Source organism: Lathamus discolor, chromosome 2, assembly GCF_037157495.1.
Source record: "Lathamus discolor isolate bLatDis1 chromosome 2, bLatDis1.hap1, whole genome shotgun sequence".
Classification (NCBI taxonomy): Eukaryota; Metazoa; Chordata; class Aves; order Psittaciformes; family Psittacidae; genus Lathamus; species Lathamus discolor.
In genome coordinates, this window is record NC_088885.1 from 147,579,464 (window position 1) to 147,594,442 (window position 14,979).

Here is a 14,979-nt window from a genome sequence, read left to right on the forward strand (position 1 = left end):
GATGGCTCAAAACAGACAGGTCGAAATTCTGCAAGAACAGCTGTGATATGGACACTTTGGAGTGAGGCTCAAACCCCCAAGTGCAGAGCTGGAGTAACTGGCAATGAATGCAGTACAGTAAAGTGAATTTGGATATGATGACAGAGCTTAAAATAAATAGGAATAGAAAATGTCATTTGCTCGTGAATCAACATCTTTCTTGTTCTAACTGAAGAGTAGAATCATAGAATCAAGGAATGCTTTGGGTTGGTAGAGACCTTCAAAGACTGTCTAGTGCAACCCCTACCCTGCCATGGGCAGGAACATCTTTCACTAGATCGAGTTGCTCAAAGCCCCATCTAAACTGACCATGAATGCTTCCAATGATGGCGCATCTGTAATTTCTCTGGGCCACCTGTTCCATTGTCTCAGTACCCTCATCATAAAAAAATTCTTTGTTATGTCCAATCTAAACCTACTCCCTTTCAGTTTAAAACCATCGCCCCTTGACCTGTCACTATAGTCCTTGATAAGAAGTCTCACTCTCATAAGCACTCTTTATGTTTTGAAAGTTCACAATAAGGACTCCCCAGAGCCTTCTCTTCTCCAGGCGGAACAAGTCCAACTCTCTCAGCCTTTCTTCTCAGGAGAGGTGTTCCAGGAGTGTTAGGATTGTTACAGCAAGGTTTAGATAGGGCAGCTAAGCTGGTGAAGCTCAAACCTGGTGCCTGGATGATAAGGGATATAGACCACATATATGGAAAGTCTGAAGGAACTAGGTTTGTTTAATACCTTAAAAAAAAAGTGAGGAGAACATGGCATACTTCTTTTATGTTAATGTTGCCACAGGGAGGACAGGGAATCATTGTTATCTGTTCAGTAGGGGAGAGAATTGGTTTATGTACATCCAAAAGGTTTTAATTGGAAGGAAGCAAACTTTAAATATACAAAGGTTCTGAAGCACTAGGTAGCAAGTTCTGTGTGAAAAACTTTTCACTGAATGAGTTCAAGAACATCAAGGCAGATGACCGTCTACTGAGGAGGATTTAGTCTGCTTGATCCTGCCTCGGTGCAGGTTATGAGATAGAGTTTTTGATGTATGTTTCTTTTTAGCCACACAGTTTTGTAATGTACACGCTCCATGGACAATCTGGGAGAAATTAGGGTTGAATCCAAACAATCAGGCTGGGACTGATACTCATGTCTAGATGAAACAACCCAAATATGAAGGCGGAAATTCAACTAAGTAACTACTATTAAAAAAGGACTATAAATAAATTGCCTAGGGTTTGAGACAGTCCCATTACTGTGGGAAACCATGAAAGAATATTTATTTTTAACTCTCCTGTTGGCTTTTCCATGGCAGTTGATCTAGTGATTTATTGAACTGCATTTGTAATGACTTCGTTAATACACATGACATGATGAAAAATGCCATGTTTAATGAGTTTTATGTGATTCATAACAAACTGCAGACAGTAAAAGCCTGATGACATTTTTTAATTCTACAGAACAAGAAAAATTTCAGTTTTAAAAGCAGGAAGCTAAATTCTGAGAAGTGTTCCCTCTTTAATTTGCCATTAAATCAAGGGAGACATGATCATTTTAAAAGGTTCAGTAATTAAATGCTAGTCTATTGTAGTCAAAGTAACTGAAAGCCTGTTGGGATAAAACAAAACCAGGCAACTATCTGGAATCTGTTGTTCACTGTCTCTTGGTCTTTGCCAAGCATGCTTTGCTTTTACATGGTTTACACGTTTGGTTAAAATTAGTTCTCACATAACCAAATAATGTTGCAACAGAAAGGAATAAAATCAGCAAATGTACTGTTCTCTTTCTGGAATGTCATATTATCCTGCAGGAGGTATTTAATTTTAAATTTTAAGAGCCAATTACTGTTGTGTAAAAAGCTCTATTAATTTTTCCTTACCCATTTTGGTCCAAGCCATAAGTCTACACAACTACCTTAGCCAGCTAATTGCCTGGCTCTTTGGTCATCTCCATTAAAATGGCTCAATACTCAGATAAAAATAGATAAAAGTGGGCAACCCTTTTAAGGTCTGGAGTTTTTTATTCTTTGCTTGCTTAACAGTGGGCTTTTGAGCTTTTCCAAGTAAGAAGAAAAGAAGCTTGAATCTCCAGTGACTGGCTTACTACAGCTTCAATTCAAATCTGAATTTCCCATTAAGGTCATCTCTGTAGTGGTTTGAAGTTTTCCTATTTGTTAACCTCTGCATTGAACTGAATATTCCTCAGATTCCCTAATTAGTTACAGTTGGAGCTTTAGTGACTTTCAAGACTTTCCTCTTTGAGCTAGAAAGAAAAAGGTTCAAACAATGGTCAGGAAATCCTAAAACCTCTTATCTCTCAGCAGTTCAGTTAGACAAGAAGAGTACTGTCTTCATGGATTGAAAGTGCTCTGTACCAGATAAGAACAGGAATGATAAGAGCATTAGAGGTCTCATTTTTTTTCATGGAAGAAAAGACTGCTTTCCTTTCAAGTGCTATCTTTTCTTCATTTACACATCGCAAGATAAATAGAATGTGTTTGTAATTAATATTTCTGCTTACACAAATCATAGTGCTTCAATTTTTTGACAGATACAAGGGAATATGGAAGACATTCTACAACAGAAGAATATAAGATTAAATGATTGTCAAAGCAGCTGAAGCTTACTAAACTCCCTATTACGTGTTGTACAGCCTACCAAAGCTGGAAAAGAAGGTAGAAAAGATGATGCTATGAAAATAAGCAAAAAATGCATTTGTTCAATGTGTTCACTTTCAGATAGCATTAAAAAATAAATATAGGTGTGAAAAAGACATCAGCTGCCCTGGAAAGATGGTTGTGTAAATGTTCTGCTTATTTTGCTCCCTTCAGTGGGTTGGTTGCTGCTTTTTTGCCAGTTGCTTTCCATTAATGACTTTGGTCCTAAAAGGCCTTAGAAGGAAATTGTTTACAGATATTTTCCTTTGCTCTGACAGAAATATGAAGCCATTTTCAATCAGTTTCCTCCCATCCTGCATTTGTGGCCCAGCCATTTCCCTAAGTCAATCAGGACATAGCCAGCAACTTAAACTGGAGCAGATGAAGTTCTTTACCTAGAAGTGGATAAAAAGCCAGAGAGCTGAATGTTTTCTATAAGCCAAAGGGTATTTTAATAGCTTAGCTTTTTTGTAGCTGATTAACTTTGTCTTCCAGTTCCAGTATAGTGAAACAGACCTTATAGGACTTCTTTTAAGGAGCCTCGTAGCTGCATTTGTTCTCAGGAGCACTATGGACACTTCGCATTAAACACTTCCACTCAAAATTTTCCTACAATCTCATAGTTGTAGCATAATGTATGCCCTTTAAAAGGCAAAAACATCTAGATACGAGATATAATACTTTCAGGTATTTGGTTGGGTTTTTTTTTGCTAGTCATTTTTTAAAGATCTACTCTCTGGAGATTTCTGTAGCAGTTTTTATGGGAATCTATTTATGATTGCATGATGTTAATTCAGATGTTTTCATTGAGCCTACATACTTCTTGCCTCTACAGTTATAATTGCACAAATTTATGATGCTGTAAAGTTCAGAAACTCAGGAAATCTAGTACAGATTATATTTGGGCCAAAGTAGCAGATTGTAGCCATCATTTCTTGTCGCTTTTCCTACAACTTTAAACAAACTAACCAGAACAGCTGAGATGGTCTGGCTTCCGTAATATGAAACTATTTACACATGAACAAAGTCAACTTGAAAGCCCAGAAAGATAGGCTCATTTAGTGGAAATGGACTAAACTGTAAGTTTGATTCTATAATCACATCTTAACCATGCTTCACTCAGCAGCTACTGCTGGCCTTTGATGAATCCTACGGAGGAGCTGGTTCGCACGCATGTCTTTCTTTGCAGAAATGGGAAATCATCAAAACCTTTCAGTGGAAATCTGGCTCCAATGAAGTCAAGGGCATGCTTCAACAGAGTCAAGTCTTCAGGCTGGGATCCTGCCCACAGGCAATTGTAACAACAAAAAAGGAAGAATGGTTTGGCTCATGAGAGATGGGGAGGAAGGAGCTGGAGATTTCTGGGGGATTGGTGAGAGAGAAGTGGCAGCAATGAGAATAAGGAGGTGGAAGAGCTCAGGAGAAGGAGGAGGAGGCAGAAGATGGAGCAGACGCAGCAGGAGAGCAGTAAGAGGAGGCAGGGCTGTGAATAATAGAGAATAGAGCCAAGATAAGGGGAGCTAGTTTTCAGACCAAAGAAGAGAGTGTGTTTTAGATCAGTTCCTTGAAGGGAGAGAATATGATGGGTGAGCTGGAAGGGCTAAAAGATTTCAGAAAGAAAACAAGCATCAAAGACCTTACACTGCATTAAGTTCCAAATTAGCCCTGCCAGAACTGTTCATCCCATCTCTAGCCAACTCCCAAGGAACTAAGTGATACAGGTTGGGACTGTCCTTGGCATTGAGGCCAGCTGGTGTACAATGGCTTGCACACATGCTTTTCTATCTTCCAAAACCTTCGTATGAGCTTATAGAAGAGAGACAAAGAGCTTCTGCTGTATCTGCTGTATCCCAGAGCAAAGAAAAGTCTGCGCCCAGATTGGGTCGGCAGTGCTCCTAGGCCTGTGCTGGCTCCTCTGAATATTTCTCACCTCGGAAAAAGCTAGCTATCCAGGTCAAAACCTTGCCAAGAGCTGGTCTACTGGGTGAACAGCACAGATGGTTGAATCACTAAGCCTGGGGACACTGGTTGGTGCTATTTAACTCACCATTATAGAAACATTTCTGCTGTGTTTCTATGAGGTATTCTGAGTGATTTACTTTGGCACATGAGAAGGATCATTCACGGGTTGTTTTAAGTACTTGTAGCTTCAGTCATAACAGGACTTGGAGAAATTAGTTCAGAAACAGCATCATTTTGCATTTCAGGACATAATGATTTCAAACCAAAGTGTGAGAAAGAAGTGTATTTCCAAAAGGCATAGAACAAATCTGATGGGTCTCAGAGCCTGGATCACTTTGTATGACCCAAGGCTGGAGGGCTCACCACAGCAATACTCTTGGATACTGGAGTCACCAGGACACACATACTGTTGGTTCTGTGTGTGGTGTTAGCTTAGATCTGCACAGTCATCGGAATGCAGCAATCAGCTCTAAGAGTGACTTCAGGAACATAAAGATTCCCCATCTCTCCCTCTGAGTGCCAGAGAAATCCTTGGTTTAGTGTGGCTCCGCATTCACAGCTGGAGAGCTGGCAATTATCTTCCTTCCTTCCTTGGCTTCTATCCAACACTAAGTCATATGAGGGACTAAGAACTACCACTTCTTACATGCTCCTGTTGCTGCATTTCCATTCACAAATGTAAAAGCATCCTTGATATTTTCTGACAAAAATATAAACAGAGAGACTAGCTGGCTCAGGGGATATGTAATAGGATATAGAGCCTTTCACCTCTGTCATGAACAAAACACCATTCCCCTCTGATGCATGTTCAGTGGCTTGTGAGGAAAGAGCTGGTGGTCTGAATCGCAATATCATGTGTCTGCATGAGGAAACCCCTCAATGTGGAGCTGGTTAGCCTCTTTGTTAGGAGCCCCTGCAGAAGGGCTGGTGATGAACAGGTACCTCCTGCACAGAGATAAGACATGCTGACTATAGTCACACTGGCCTAGGTGATGCTGGTCTTGCACTTACCCGCTGACTAGTAGCTGGTCTTTAAACATCTGGAGGAAAGATAATCATGAGTGTGAATTCACTTACAGGACTGTAATGAAAGACAGCACTGCAAACCATACATATGCATTTTTGTAAGAGGGTGCTTGGTGACTCAGATACGCAGTGCAGTATCTGGCAATGTGTATTTTGATGGAATAAAAAAGTAATGGACTAATTTAATGCTCTTTAAAATCTGACATTGCATCACCTGTCTGTGAACAGTCCTTTGCTGGCTCTGACTGCAGCTCTTGGAGACCTGATGACTGCAGTCCCTGTGCCCAGCTGAGGGAATCAAACCTGCTTTGCACTCATGTGCTAGCAAAAAGAAGGACGTGTGTCTGCCCTCTGCACAGCAAGGCAAGCCCCCTTGATATTGCACAGGAGGAATGGCTCCAGTCACAACATTTCTGTTCTTAGGGCTTGGAGGCTTAACACATTCACCTGAGGATAGGGAATTCCCAAACTCAGCAATACTGGTAGATTACATGGGAGCCCTCTGCTTTCAGCTGTTAAGCACATTATTATAAGCTCTAACTGCTTCTTCTTATGTTGTTCTGTTAAAACTGAGTATTCAGACTCGGACTCCTGTTGATGCAGCAAAGAGTTGCCCTGCTTTCAGGCTGCTTCCACTCAGGTGCAACTGCACTGAATGTGGTTAAATTCTGGGATGCTGTACAAGTAAATATCTGAATATAAACTGGATGCATGACTGGCCGTTTAAACTTGCACCTAACCACACTGGGCTCTTCAGTGCCCCTTGAATAAGCACATGCACTGAAGTAGGGCCAAGTGTATTTCTGTGGGCACTTTGCATTAATAATAAGGGCCTTCCATGTCCAAAGCAACCAAACCAAAAAGCAGTGTTTTCTCTTAAGTGTGGTGGGTCAGGCTAGTGCAGCTCTTTTCTTCCCAGTTCTGCTCTCTTGTTGGAAACTGCTGCCTTGAGGACAGAGTCTGAAAAGCAGATCATGTAAAACGTCCTCATCTATTTCAGCAGAGGATCTGATGGTTTAGCTCCAACCACCTCCTGCAGAAGCTCAGATTGAGCTCTCAGGGTTGAATGAGCTGTGGGGGAGAGTGGAGTAATATCTTGAGCTACATCATATGTTCACTGAATGAGTGTATCTAGACCCTAAATTCATCGTGAACTCAAAGAAAAACACTGCTCTAAGGAGGATGCCAAGATAGACTGACAATTCTGACTAAGTCTGGGATTCCAGGTACTCCATGTGTCCAGTTCCAGTGCATTCTGCCATTATTCCTCTCCCTTTTTCCCTGGGCACAGCAGGAATTTGCCCTCATTTATCCAGAAGTCAGGTCTTTTATTCTGTTGCATGCAAGAAAACAGCAAAGGCAATGTAGCACCAGGTGCAGTAACATGTAGAGTTAAGCAAGACCTTTCACCAAGCTCAGAACGAAGATGCTAATGAGAAGTGAATGACACAGGAATATTCAGACTGTGGGTCATCAGATGCAGGACATCGCTAGTTTCTGCTTTTAGTGGTGGGAGTGAGCACTGTGTGGATAAGTTACACAATTACTTGATGGACCTAGTGCACTGATAAAATAAAAGTCAGCTAACTATCCATTCATGTAAGCTGATTCAACCAAATTCCTCTGAAACCTTGCAACAGTGCAGTCAAAGGAAATCTCAAGGCATCAACACCCTCTCTGGTTTTCTTGGTCTGCTGGAAGAAGACCACACAAAGCACTGTGAAAACAGCACCCATTTGGCTGCCAGCTGCCTGACTGGGAACACGGGATGTCAAAACCCCCTAAAACTCCCAGTCCTTTAGAGATTTCTATCTCTTTTTTTTTAGATAAGTCATTCAATTAAATTCAATTCCTAAGTGTCCACTTCTCTTAATAAGCCCAGCATTCAGGCTCTTTCATTTTTATTTAGTCTGAGCTCTTTATTACTGCAATCCTGCCCACACTGTAGACACCAGGAACTTGATTTAAGCAAGTAAAATAAACATCTGTGGATATTTTAATTGCAGTAAAAAACCCGTGGGTTCCTGATAATTTTGGGGAAAGAAACAAAGCCAGAAAACTACGGATCAAATCTGAGAATGTTCTTGACAAGCCAAGTCCAAGAATGTACCTTTTGGTGGTCACTTGTGCATGGCAATACTTAAAACACACTGAGGACCTCCCTGTCCAGCTTGGTTGTGGAACTTTTCATGCGAAACACTCTGTGAAAGAACATCTTTCTGTGAACCCTAAGGTGCCCTATTCCTTTTTGCATGAGGGCACAGATTCCACTGAAAAGTTGAGGGGACTTTACTTAGCCAAATGGTTTAGGTACTTTCTTGTAGACAAAGCCATGCATTTGAGTCTCTTCAACTTAAACTAGTCAATGGGTTAGTGACTATTGACACAGCTGTGATATGAAAGATGTATGTAACACCAAGGTTAAAAATTCCCTTGTCATTCAGACATAGTGGGAGAACCACCTAACCCAGTTCAAGGGCATCTTGATTTCTAGCCAGGGGTCAGGGTTTAGTCATGCTTTTTGCAGTGTTTCATACTAGGTATCTACAGGTGCTAGTTGAACCTTACTCTGCTGACATGCCTCTGTAGTGAAGAGCACTGAAGATGTATTAAAGGGAAAGGCTCTAACATGTTACTGTTCTCTGCTGCTACTGCTCCCTCTCTCTGCCAGTGCTTAATGGGCAAAGCATAGCTGGAAAAGCAGTATTTGCTCAGATCTCAGCCATTTCAGTGAAAATTGTTTAATTTGTGTTAAATTGTTTTATTTATTTTAACATACATTTCTGTCACAGGAGTGGGTTGCTAATTCCAGAAATAGGGTAGAGAGGAAGACTCACTCATAAGCTTCAATGGCTGGATTTGTTAACCTATTATTATCTGTTCTTTATCTCTCTCCAGGATTCAAGTTTTGACTCTGAGGGCCTAGTGCCTTAATGTAATAGTGTAGTGCCTACTTTGCTACTGCCTACAGCAAGATCAGATAATCACCAATGTACTCCTTCATATTTCATCACAAAAATTTTCCACTAACACAGAACACAAGATAAGCGCCATCTCTAAATTACTTAAAATGCTAGGAGACATTAAAAAAAAAAATCATTCTGCCTCCCAACAGCCTCCACAAATCTGGCTGGCCTCAGCTTTGTTTAGCTGTGGTTAGAAAGTTTCCACGGTGTCTAACTGCCTTTTCAGTGGATGCCATTAATGACTCAAAAGCAAGACTCAAATCCCCTCACTGCAAACAACAAGGAAGAGTGTCTGACAAATCAATAACAGAAGCTTGATTTTGGGGCTCACAGCTCTGGGGGCAGAATATCCTGCAGAAAACAGGGAGACTAGACACACAAGTCTATACCCTGTGGGACAGATTTCTCTCTTGTACAGCTTGGCGCAAGTGTCACAATACTCATGATCTCCTGCTGCTCTTCAGATGTGGAAGTTCACTTTTTTTAAGGCATTTATAAGTTTTGGAGGTATTAGTTGATTGCCCAAGTACTGCAGTGCTTTGAGCCCTGTATGTATCTGCCACCCATTCATTTTACCTCCTGTCTGTTAACACAGCGGGAAAAATTGATATGCAGGAGCACACCTCATCCCAGAAGTCTTTAAAATCTAATCCCTATTACTGGATGTCCAGCTAAACCAATTTAAAGTAATTAGGGAATGCATAGTTAAAGCAACAAAAGCCACAAAACATCCTTTGGAAAGGCAATGCTCACTGCTATGTTTTTGTGACACACACAGATTTATTTGGATATACGGTGATGATAAGATAAAATTGTAATGGGCCTGGCAGGGGACCCAGAGGTCATGATCCCTACAGTATCACTGGATTTAACTGATCCATATCATGAGGGCTTAATGGTAACTGTTGTTTTTTTAAACAATACCTTTTGTTCTAAGTTAACATACTTCTTGTTGGCTTTGGGCAGCAATCTAAATAGTCACAGCTACCTGATGATAAGTGTTGGCAAGGTGATAATCAGTTTGCTTGTCTTTTAGTCCCTACAGTAACGGATGGACTAAAAAAAAACCTTAGTGTGCTATAAATTACAATGGAGTAATAATGTTAGTTATAGAATCATAGAATCGTAGAATAGTTAGGGTCGGAAAGGACCTCAAGATCATCTAGTTCCAACGCCCCTGCCATGGGCAAGGACACCTCACACTAAACCATCCCACCCAAGGCTTCATCCAACCTGGCCTTGAACACTGCCAGGGATGGAGCATTCACAACCTCCCTGCGCAACCCATTCCAGTGCCTCACCACCCTAACAGGAAAGAATTTCCTCCTTATATCCAATCTAAACTTCCCTTGTTTAAGTTTGAACCTGTTACCCCTTGTCCTGTCACTACAGTCCCTGACAAAGAGTCCCTCCCCAGCATCCCTATAGGCCCCCTTCAGATACTGGAAGGCTGCTATGAGGTCTCCACGCAGCCTTCTCTTCTCCAGGCTGAACAGCCCCAACTTTCGCAGCCTGTCTTCATACAGGAGGTGCTCCAGTCCCCTGATCATCCTCGTGGCCCTCCTCTGGACTTGTTCCAACAGTTCCACGTCCTTTTTATGTTGAGGACACCAGAACTGCACACAATACTCCAGGTGAGGTCTCACAAGAGCAGAGGGGCAGGATCACCTCCTTCGACCTGCTGGTCACGCTCCTTTTGATGCAGCTCACGATACGGTTGGCTTTCTGGGCTGCGAGTGCACACTGAAGCCGGCTCACGTTCATTTTCTCATCAACCAGCACCACGAAGTCCTTCTCCACAGAGCCGCTCTGAATCTCTTCTTTGCCCAGTCTGTAGCTGTGCCTGGGATTGCTCCGACCCAGGTGTTGGACCTTGCACTTGTCATGGTTGAATTTCATAAGGTTGGCATCATCAGCCCACCTCACAAGCGTGTCAAGGTCCCTCTGGATGGCATCCTTTCCCTCCAGCATATCAACCGGACCACACAGCTTGGTGTCATCGGCAAACTTGATGAGGGCGCACTAGACAAGGTTCATAGGGAGAAACAATCTTTTACTAGGCTAACTGGTACACTTGCAAACAATGAAGAAGTTTTCTATCTATCTCACATCTTTATATTGTATCTTGTCCCTTTTCTTTCTGCTGGAAGCTTAGAACCTTTTCTTTGTTCTGTCTAAAATCCCAAATGGGGACATGAAATGCTCAGGCAAAAAGACTGAAGACCTTGCAAGACCCTATGTGAATACCTGAGTGGATGTATTTTCTCTGCCATACCTGTGAGAGGTTTGGTGGAAGGGGGCTAGGGACAGGGAATGCACAAGAAGGCTAAGAGAGCTCAACCATGGACAAGCTGATCTCAAGTGCCAGGAGCAGAAGGAACTTCTTTTCTATGATAAGCATTTTGAGCCTCATGGCCATCAGCCAATACCTCTTAGATTGTCAATTGCAGAAGTTTGGTTTTCTCTTGGGGAATTTTGTTACTTTCACTATTTCACATGAGCATTTCACAGAAATGAAACCTAAGGTGGCTCTGTTAATAAGTACAAACCTGTATATGAACATGACTGAGATTCCTGTGACTGCAGTTCAAACACCTGTACTCACTGGATCGCATTCAACCCCAACACAGCCAAAGGAGATCCAGTCAGTATAATCACAGAATCACAGAATGGGTTGGGTTGGGTTGGAAGGGACCTTAAAGATCATCTAGATACAACCCCTTCCACTAGCAGGTTGCTTCAAGCCCCATCCAGCCTGACCTTGAACACTTTCAGGGATGGGTCAGCCACAACTTCTCTGGGCAACCTCTCCCAGTGCCTCACAACACTCACACTGGAGAATTTTTTCCTAATGTCTAATCTAAATCTCTAAATAATCATGAGACGTAGAGCATTAATTGAGACCCCTCACACCAAATCTTCTAAAGATCTCCGACATGGGAGTGTCACTCATAGTGTAAGAAGTTGCACGTTTTCAGTCTTGGCAGAGAACTAAGTTGTACAATCAGGTTTGCAGCATCAAAGACTCCCTTCAAGAGAAAGAAGATCATAATTTTAGCATTTCTAGAAACAAAAAATTGATTTTGTAAGGGTAAGCTTGTGTTTACCAAATCACTGGAGTCTTTTAGAGAAACAAAATTTAGGTGACTCTGGAAGAAAGTAATTCACTGGGCTGCCTCCCATTATTTCTTATAAATTCTCAGTTCAAGTTCGGCCCTGGAGCAGGAGGCTGGATTAAATGACTTCCTGAGATGCCTTTACATTTATTTCCTGTTATGACTTTTCAAAGGTTAGGAGAAATGAAGGTAGAATGAAAGGAACACTCCTCCCCTGAGTTGTGGTTCTTCCAAACAGTCCCTGAAATTACTTTTTCCATTAATCTGTTAGTCTCCAGGTGACGAACTGGTGGAGTTGGAACAGGGGGTGATTTAATGAAAAAATCCAATATTGAATTAAAAATAATAATCACATTAATAACCTGAATAAAAAAAAATAAGAAAGCCACAATTAATTTTATTATGACAATAAAAACTGGCTGCCATGGTTTAACTCCATACAGCAGCTAAGCCACACACAGCTACTCACTCTCTGACATCCCGGTGGGATGGGAAAGAGAATCAGAAGAATAAAACTTATGGGTTGAGATAAAGACAGTTTAATAGGTAAAACAAAAGCCACGCGCAAAAGCAAAGCAAAGAAGGAATTCACTCCTTCCCATGGTCAGGCAGGTGTTCAGCCATCTCTAGGAAAGCAGGGCTCCATCATGTGTTAACAGTTACACAGGAAGACAAATGTCATCATTCAGAATGTCCCCCCTCCCTCCTTCTTCTTCTCCCATTGAGCATGATGCCATATGGAATATCCCTTGGGTCAGTTGGGGTCAGCTGTCCCAGCTCTGTCCCTTCCCAACTTTTTGTGCTCCCCCAGCCTGCTCACTATGGAGTGGTGTAAGGAGCAGAAAAGGCCTTGACACTGTGAGCACTGCTTCGCAGTAATGAAAACATCCTGTGTTATCAACACTGTTTGCAATACAAATCCAAAACGTAGTCGTGTACAAGTTAATGCGGAAAAAATTAACTCTGCCCAGTCAAAACCACCACAGTGGCATAGACAGCCTATATAGCTTGCTTCTCTAGTTACTTTGACATACAATAATATGCAGCAACTTGCACTATTTATGTGTAATGTGAATAAGCATGTTGAGTGATGTATCTGGTACACACATAATAGCTTATCTACTAAAAAGAAAAGACAAAAGAAACCATCTTTTCTCCAGAAACATTTGAGGTGACAAGAAACAATAAGCTTAAACTTCAGAGTTGACAGCAGCAGTGATTTTCTGATAGTGAGGATAATTAAGAACTGGAATAGACTGCTTAGAAAAAAAAGCAGAGAGGATCACTACCAGAAAGAAGGAATATATGTGAGGAAGTACATATATATTTGAAGTTACATTGGCACAGAAGAGCAGTCTAGAGGACATCTTCCAGCCCATTTAGCAGTATTTCCTGTGATGGCAGCTCAGCTTCCCACTCTTCCTTATCTCTAAACTACAATATCTGTGAGGCTTCTTTATCTGGAAAACCGAACTGCAAAATTTGCAGGAAAATCTGCTGTTGCTGAAGTCTGCTGTTGGGTGATACATCATCAGCATAGAGAATGTGGTCACTGATTCACATGCCAGTGTTCTTCACAAGCTGGTGAGCTTCCAGGGGTTCTTCAAGTGTGTGAACATCATCAGCCAAGGTCAGACGCAGTGGGGTTCAAAGGGTTGCATGTGCCCTCTACAGGCTTAATCTTCCTCAGGAGAGGAACAGAGAGTAGACCAATGCAGAGAGCAGGCCAGGAGCACTGAGAAAAAAACTAATTTTAAGGAATGATAGCTAGCATCACAAAAATGCCCTTTTTGTGCTAAACAGTTAAAGCCAAATTACATACATATTATATTAAATGTCTGCAGAAAAAATCAATGCTATCTCAAATATCAACTATATCCTAGCAAAAGTGGAGCAAAGCTTTTGTTCCCAGAATCAGAGCTGCTTTGTTTTCTGAAAGTGTTTATTTGGAAAGCCCTTTAAAACCTGATACATAGCAATGTAAACTGCATTTGGCCCCCATGTCAAGAGCAGACCCAAGCATCCCAGGTGGCTTCATGCAGTAGAACTTTCTCCCTGCCAACTGAAAGCAAAACACTTCATTCATGAGGCTAAAGGGAAGGGAATAAAATGTTTACAGGGTTATGCTTAAAACAGGGAAAGGGAGAAAAGCACAACCAAACTCAGCTGAACTCCATCATGTCAGAAACCAGGGACCACCTGAGTAAGAGCTGCTGCTGTCTGGATAGATGTGGAATCTATACCTGCTTTGGAGCTTCATCTGGGTACTAAAGGAATCTCTTGGCAAGGTCTGTCTGTGGTTTAAGCCTTGATCATCCCCTTGATCCCCCTTCCTCTGCTTCTGGGTCTCCCTGAAATGCTCTTTCCTTAGTAGCAGTAGTAATTCTTCTGAGTGTTAGTCTAGCCAAGCTCTGCAGGACAGCTGTGAGGGGTGTAAGTGCAGAAAGGCAGTAGAAATGGAGCTGATCAGAATTGTTCATTTGGGACACCCGGCCTTTTCAGTCTAGTCTCAGAAAAGAGCCAGGAACATCTCTGCAGGAGGGAACTTTAGGAGGAGGAGACTCACACTGATGATTCAAAGTCTTCCTACTTCTTCCTGGTAGCGAACATAGATCAGGGACAAGGAAGGTGCAGATGGAGCTTGTTTCTCTTTGCAACCCTACACCAGAAGGATGAACATGAGGTAAAGGAAATAAGGCTATTTTAATTCACAGTGGGAGGTGAATCTGAGCCCACAGCCTTAAGATCACAGGAGTTCAAAGGTGAGGTGTACAGCTTGTCCGGGCCTCAGGGTTTAACCATAACATGCAAGCTGATGGAGGTATGAGGAATGGAAGGACAACATTTCCTAAGCAATTCTTGCTATGTTCCCTCAGGGTTTGCAAAACATACGTGCTTCCTGTAGCTGTGAGGGGTGGGGGGTAGACGTTTATGGGTTAGGAGTCTTCTCTGTCCATACACTTTCCCAGGTGCAGGCTCTGGTACTGCACCGGAGCTGAATCTGAGGACAGTGGTTGCCTGGAAGCCCTGAGGGGATCCTTATGGGATGCTGTGGGGCTGGCACAGAGGCTGCTTCTTCCGGCATCTGGCAAAACGCAGGAGGATGTAGCTGGACTAGCTGCATGTAAGCATCTTCTCACTCTGTAGCAAACCCTGCAAATGAGCAGTCTGGCTTCCCTTGGCTTTCAGCAAGTTAATTCACTGATACATATTTTAGGTCTCA